The sequence below is a fragment of the Cricetulus griseus genome, chromosome 2, assembly GCF_003668045.3.
Source record: "Cricetulus griseus strain 17A/GY chromosome 2, alternate assembly CriGri-PICRH-1.0, whole genome shotgun sequence".
Taxonomy (NCBI): domain Eukaryota; kingdom Metazoa; phylum Chordata; class Mammalia; order Rodentia; family Cricetidae; genus Cricetulus; species Cricetulus griseus.
In genome coordinates, this window is record NC_048595.1 from 263,496,722 (window position 1) to 263,504,633 (window position 7,912).

A 7,912-nucleotide genomic window follows, 5' to 3' on the forward strand; every position below is an offset into this window, starting at 1 on the left:
CTTCACCTTTTTGAGCATCTATATGACAGAAGTGGAAAACCTTAGGCCGTGAAATTTTGTTTTGTGCACAAAATTGTGGAAAATGGCCCAGGTTATGTGAAAAATGTATAAGATACAAGTGAATTTTATGTGCAGGCTTATGTCCCAGCGCCAAGACACCTCATTATATTTTGCAGGTATATGCAAGTCTGGAAATTTGAAACCCGAAGCACTTTTAGTCTGGGTTATTTATTTAAGGATGTGATTTGATTTTTAATTATGAGTAGTGTGTGGGCATATGCACATGGAAGAGAGAAGCACCATTCCTCTGGGAGCTGAAGCTACAGGTGGTTATGTGCTGCTTGGTGTGGTTCTGGGAACTGAACTCAGGTCCTTAACAGCAGTGTGTAATCACAACCTCCATACCATGGCTCTAGCCCCAGGCTCAAGTATTTTGCAAAAAGGACACCCAGTCTGCATATAATCATCCAGCTGTTTAAGAATTACTTTGAAGATGAGGCTCACTTTAGACTGTGTTTGGTTGTGTAAATCTGGCACAGTTTGCAAACCTACAGGATACTTACTGTCTTTTCCAGGGATTCGGCACCAGTAAAGGGCTGGTAAAATGCTTTGAAGGAGTGGCCAGAGGAATTTTCTTGGGAGTCCACAGTCATTCTTCATGGTCAACAGATGGCAGTGTTGACCTGCCTTAGAGTGCTGTCAGCGGAGCAGTATGGTTCCCACCTGGGGGTTAGACACCCAGGCACAGACTGAGATGTGTACAGTTCCCCAGTCCTCTTCCTCTATCAACCAGCCCTCTTCCAGAAGGACGCACCTCCATGTCTCTGAGGGGAAAAGGCAGAAAATAGAAAACCAGTGCAGACTGGCTAAGCTCCTTTGTTTTGCCCCTGCAAGTTCAATTTAGAAAATGTTCGAAATTCTTCTTTTCCTAGCCGATTTAATTTTAGCACAGAGAGTCTTACAGTAGATGAAGCTTGGTAAGGCACTCCTGAGGTCACTTGAGCTGCCCAGCACAGAAGATTGGCTGGTGATGAGAAGGGGCCAGCAGGGTGAGGGGTTGAAAGGATGGCCTAGGCATGGGTGTAGGCAGGAGGGAAATGCACAAGATTCACAGACCACACCAGCACCTAAGAGCAGCAGCAATAGAACAGAGTGTGCCAGACTCTGTGGAAAGCTTTTTTATAGCAGTGGCTTCATCTATTTCATACCATCACCTGTGAGGCAGACACTATGACTGAATCCATGTCCCAGACAGGGGACAGATTCAGAGAAGAAAGCTTGAACTTGTCATTAGAAATGGAACCAGAATTTGAAGCTTAGACCCAAAGGTTATGAGACAGATCATCTCTTTAGCTAGCGTGTCCATCCTATGGCCTGTGAGCCATATGCATCCCAGGACAGCTACAAGTGAGGCCCAACACACTTGTAATTCAGAACAAACAGTACTGAGACCCTCCGTGGCAAAATGATGGGGTTCTGCCGAAGGTACAGGCTGAGAAGCAGAATTCTCTGACTGACATGGATTGGCAGTGACCTCACACAGTGCCCAGCTTGGGGTAAAACAGTCCACCCTGGTATTTGGTTTGTGTTTGTGGTTTATTTCTACTTCACAGGATGTGGCTTAGGCCTTTATTCTTTGCTCGTCGTGATAGTGACAACCAGTAGCTACCAGTGTTCGGTGACCACTCAGCACGTTCTACAGTCCATGCCAGGAACTTTATGTCTTTGGAAACTGTGTCTCCTCTGAACTCTTCGTGGGTGACTCCAATCTCTCACAATTTCATCACACCCTGGGAAGTAAGCATATCAGTATCTCCACTTACATGTAAAGACTGAAGCACAGAAAGGTTAAGTAGCCTGGGTTAGGTCAGACGGTTGGTTATAAAGGTCTGGGATTTGAACCCAACACTTGGAGTTCTGCCGTTGCAATTCCCTGTGTTTTCATGGTGCCCGAGTAAGATCATTACCCTTTGGGAAGCTCTAGAAAGCAGCTTCAAAGATGAATACTGACTACTAGAAATCCAAGGGGACCTGGATTTGAACGGAGATCTACCAAACTCCAAAGCTCTGCTCCAAGCTGCTATCCTGTTCCACAAACAGGATAAGCAATTGGATCACAGGGTCGTGGAGATGAAAAAGGCCCATGGTCTGCAAGCTGGGAACAGTAGCTTGCTTCTGGTATCTTTCAGTTTGAGTTCTGAGTCCAAAGGTCAAAGGATGGAGCAGTTGGTAGAAGTATCTATAAAAAGACAGGGGTGGCACACGGCATCACTGACTCCGGGTGTGGCACCATCTGGCCGTCTGGAAGTCTGTTAGCGGGGGTGGGGAACAAGGGTGATGTGAATAGCCAGGTAGAAAGGCTAGTTCTCAGAGAGCCCCAGTCAGCTGGCTCAGAAGGTACATCCAAGACTCTGGTTAGGTTTTAGCATGAACAGCAGCTTGAGGGCTGGACCTGGAGGCCATTTTCTTCCCCCAGGGCCTTAGGGTTAATGCACCTCTCTGAGATTTAAATTTCCCATGTGTGACTGTACAGTGAGGCACAAGGCTGCTGTGATAATTAAATGGCACAGGGAATAGGAGAAAACCAGGTGGACAGACTGGTGGACAGTGGCTTCCTGCCTAGTCCCCCTTACTAGACATGGGATCCAGAGTCTGTCTCCTCTGTCAGTGTTTGGGAGAGCTGACTGGCATTTAGTCTCCAATATTCTGAAGGGATCTATACTAACAAGACTTAGGTAAGTGCTCTACCCACCTTGTGAGGTTGCCCCACCTGGAGCCGTCCTGTGGTGAAGTGTGGTGGAAGTGAAAACACCATGGTGGTCTCTTGACCAAGGTCAGGAGCTCTGGCTTCTGTGAGGAAGACTTCTGCTGACTACAAACCAGGTTTTGTCAAGGTCCTGCTCTCATGGCTCTCTCCTCTTCTGTTCTGAGCAATTTGGGATGGGTGACACATCAGTCTGCTTCATTGTCACGTTCATTAAAAACAGTCTAGAAAGGGAGAGGAAGGCTAGGGGTACCGTTATTGTAAACTTAAGACTCAAAATGGGACCTGCAAGAGGGCAGTTAACATCAGTGCCATGATTATTCAAGTGAAATCCTCAGGGCACCCCCACCAGTCTCGCTGAAGAGTCTTGAAATGCAATGTCTAGTGTCCCTCAAGACCTCCTGAAGTAGTGTCTTCAGGGTTCCAGGGACTGAACTCCAAGATCTTATGCATGTTCTTCAAGCCCTTTAATAGTTGAATGAAAAAATAAAAGGAGGAGAATATGACCACTCCTAAAGTATGGAGAAGATTTTTACTGTAGGTATATATAAGGGGGAAAGCAGGCAGAGGGAAGAATCCAGGCTGAACATGGCTAGCAGATTAAACCAGACCCTGAGAGGAGGGAGCGGGAGGGAGAAGAGGGGAGCTGCCAACCAAGGTGGTCCAGGCCAAGAGGCCAAGAAACCAGAGAAACCAAAATGAAGATCAGGCTGGGGAAGGGGAAGTGGAAGCCAACCCCTGGGAGGAAGAGGTTTAGGGTGGGGACAGATGAGAAGTGCTGGGAGGAGCCACCGGTACTGAGGGATGCTGGGGGAGCTGGCCAGTGTCCCCTTGGATATGTTAACTAGTCGCCTCAGTTAGCCTTTAGTTCAGGTTTCTAGGACCCAATGATAGCGGGTCACAGTTGCCTTGCTACTAAGGTGTGCCCCACCTCCCTGTCACAAACCCAAGATAAAGGGAATTATTCACCTCCAAATAAGAACATTTTTATGACTGTGTATCCCTATGCTACACATAGGGGAATGATTTGCCCCAAGACATGGGCTAATAAAAAAGACAAATAGCTGAGACTCCGGAAGCCAGACAACAGTACAACAAGGCACTTGAGACATCGTTGAGCTGCCACAGGGCCTTCAAGCCCTAAATGAGCCATGAGGCCACAGTGAGCTGGGTGGGAAGCTGTCAAAGCCAGATTTCTCAGGGCATGGAGCCCAATTACATGTAGTGTTGTTAGATCTCATTCACTCCCCTTCTGGGTACCCAGCAGGCCAGCTGTGAAGCCAACCTGTAGATTCCTGTGTCTCTTCTCCTTGCATCTGACCTGATCCTCTAGGAAGTAACATATCTGCACATGTGTCCCCTTGTACATGCTGGAAATCTCTTGAACGGAGTGTTGTGTCACATGCCTTTAATCCCAGCACTCAAGAGGTAGAGGCAGGAGAATCTCTGTGAGTTCCAAACCAGACTGGTCTACATAATGTGTTCCAGGACAGCCAGGGCTATATAGTGAGACCCTGTTTCAAAAAAACAAAAACACATAAGACAAGATTAAGCAAAACAAAGGTGTCTCTTGAGAAAGGACAAGAAGGTTTGGGGCTGAGGTTCTTGGAATCCTGGGACTGTGGCCATGAGAGGGCACTTCCGGTCCAGGATTTTACTCACTCAGACACAGGGTTAGAAGTGCCTGGGCTTGGCCGGGCATTGGTGGCACACGCCTTTAATCCCAGCACTTGGGAGGCAGAGGCAGCGGATCTCTGTGAGTTCAAGGCCAGCCTGGTCTCCAGAGCGAGTGCCAGGATAGGCTCCAAAGCTACACAGAGAAACCCTGTCTCAAAAAAAAAGTGCCTGGGCTTGTGCTTAAAACCCAGGTCCAGAGCTCTCCCCTAGGAGTCTGACTCGGATAATGCTGGGGAACCCTGGGGTTGTACATTTTAAGAAGCCCTGTGTGATTTTGGAGGTGAGAATCAAGGGTATAGCAGCTTTAATTCTTCTTTGGGGTATGTATCATTCGATAATGTTTAAAACAGTGTGAGTGAGCTGTACAGAGAAGATGGGGACTTTTACAGCATGTGTGTATGTGTGTGTATGAATGTGTATGTGTGTGCATGTGTGTGTATGTGTGTGTATATATATGTGTGTGTATGAATGTATGTATATGAATATGTGTATGGATGTGTGTAAGCATGTGTGTGTATTATGTGTATGTGTGTGTATGTGTATATGTGTATGAAAATACGTATATGAATGTGTGTATGTATGTGTGTATGAATGTATAGGAATGTGTGTATGGATGTGTGTAAGCGTGTGTGTGTGTGTGTGTGTGTGTGTGTGTGTGTGTGTGTGTGTGTGTGTATGTGTGTGTGCGCTTCCTTTTGTAGCAATGTTTTGTTTAGCCTATTTGAAAATGAAATAAGTGGACATTCCCAAATAGAAATGAGGAGACATGGAGATGGAAAATGGTTGTTATGCAAGCATGAGGACCTGGTTTCCAGTCCTCAGCTCCCATTAAGAGGGTTGGCAGCTCACACCTGTAATCACAGCCCAGGGAGGCAGAGACAAGGCTTGTTGGCTAGTCAGGCTAGCTGAAATCAGTGTGCTCTAGGTTCAGGGAGAGGTCTTTCTCAAACAGTAGGTGGAGAGTGATCAAGGAATGCCACCTGATTCTGCTTTTGGCCCCCACGTGTGCATGCACATGTTTATATGTGCACTCACAGACATGTTCACACACACAGAGGAACAAGTACACACTTGTGTGTGCATGCATGCACATGCACATACGCACACACAGATAAAAGAAGCTCTGGGTAATAGTTTAGTTAGTGAAGTGTTTGAGTTCAGTTCCCAGAACCAGTGTACAAAATCAGGGCTTGGTGGTGCACACTAGTAATTCAGTATTGGGGAAGCAGAGATAGGCAGGTCCCCAGGGGTTAGTGGACAGCCAGCCTAACCTACTGAGCTAGGTCCAGGCCATGAAAGACTGTTTCAAAACAAACAAAAAAGTGGACTCCACATGCACACACACATTCATGTGTACAGGCATATATGTGAATGTGCACCTGCACACATAAGCACACACAATAATAAAAGAAAATTGTAGAAGAATCAGGGAGCCATGTGCGAGGTTGAGCATTCCTCAGCCAGTTGACCAGAGCCACGGTGGACAGGGCCAAGAGAACTCTCAATACCTCAGTCCCTCTGTATCAGCTTCCAGTCACCTCCCCAATTCCATAAAGTTTCAATTCCATAAGTATAAAATAACTCGAAACAAAAGGAAGGAAAAGAAAGCCCATCAGAGTAGACCAAGGGGTTAGACATTGGTCACATCCCTTGAGGCTTGGATCAGTGTGTAGGGGGCTTCCAGAGGCATTTCTCCAGAAACTGAAGTCAGATGAAGTCTTTGTGCTCCCATAAATCCAAGGAAAGGAACACATTCTTTGTTTCCTTGGGTGGACCTGCGAGACCTACCATGCCAGAACTAGGGATAAAATTCACTTGATAGGTGGTACCCTCTTAAGGTTCAGCTTCCAAACTGAACAAATCAGTGAGCATTGTGTAAACGAGAAGGCTTCCTTTAGCCACGGGACTATCTGTCACTTTCGAGTCCAGCCCCTGTCCATGCTGACCTGCTCTTCTCATACGGAAAAGCTTCCATTTAGACTTGAAAAGGCAAGTCACTTCTGTCATTAGGTGGTTGATTTCTTAGGAAGGGTTTCTGTTTCCACCTTAGGCACGTCCTGCTAGACTCGGGTATAAACTTTGTGAACTCTGAAGCTCACATCATTTGGGGGCTCTCATCCAGGCTTACTAAGGAAGTCACTGCTAACCAGAACTGTCACAAATGTAAACAACACACCAGTTCATCATTTCTCCATCCCCCCACTTTTTTTCTGCCTATGTTCTTCACTATCTCTTCATGTAGCCATGACTTTGACATGATTTTTATGGAGAAAGGGAGATTCATAACTTGTTTTTCCTCAAGCCTGGCTGAACTAAAGTTTTGTTTTCATTTTCTTTCAATTTTATGACTCTGTGTGGGCAATGTCATGCACATTTTCAAGTTTGTCATCAAATGCTTGAACTTGCTATCACGTTTCTCGTGTGCGCGGTAAGAACTTTATGCATTTCCAGTAGACTTGTTCCAAGGCTTCCTGGACTCCAAGCCTGATTCTCCCTCAATATGCCCACACTTGCAGAGCATTCTCATGTTGCTACACACTCCCAGTCCCACACACTCGAGAGATAAGACTGTCTGGAGGGGAATGAGAGATCTTCTAGCTGTTAGGAATAATGCATGTGGTGAACCTTGGCAGATTCCATGGAAGGTGAGTGTGACCAAGGGGGAGGGGTGAGCGAGAAGACAAACGCGCCAGGCAGACAGAGCTTAAGTGAGAAGTTTTATTAGAAAGGAAAAGAGGGGAAGAAAGGAGAAAAGAGGTAAAGAGACCCAGAGACAGAGAGGACAGAAGAAAAGAGGGAGACAGGAAAAATCCTGTCTGCCCCAGGGGAACAGCAAGAAAGAGAGAGCTAAGTGGGTGGAGTCTGTCTTTTAAGGGGCCCTTTGCACAAGCTTGCCAACTATGCAACCATGGAACCCTGGGCCAACCAGGGTACTGCTTGAGTGCATTCTTCCAGGCAACAAGGGCAGGCCAGCATAATGCCTGAATCCTTTATACTAGCAATGATTTAAGAATGTATTGAAGTAAATTGCAGACCACATAAAACGTCCCAATTGACATTTTATTGACACCAAATTAAACATTTCCGTTACTCATTTCCTCAGAAGCGAGAGTCTTCATTGCCTGGTATCTAAATAGTTCACACCAGACATAGAGGGGGTTTAGTGACAGAGTGTTTGCCTAACATTCACATGGCCCTGGTTTAAACCCCTGGAAACACAGTAGTGGCAGCAACAACAAAACAAAGATCTACAAGCTAAGTTCTTAACGTCCACACAGCCTGTGAAAGCACATGGCATAGGAACACATCGTAAGGACATTTTCCCAGCAAACACAGCTAGGTGTTTCTCCTGTCTGAAGATTCCTGCCTCAAGAAACAAGGCACATTCTTTTTCACTTATTGTCCAAAGGAAGGGTGTAGGAAGAGAGAGGCTGGCAAGGCAGGAGCTGCTCTAGTGGTCTCGTGTGTGAA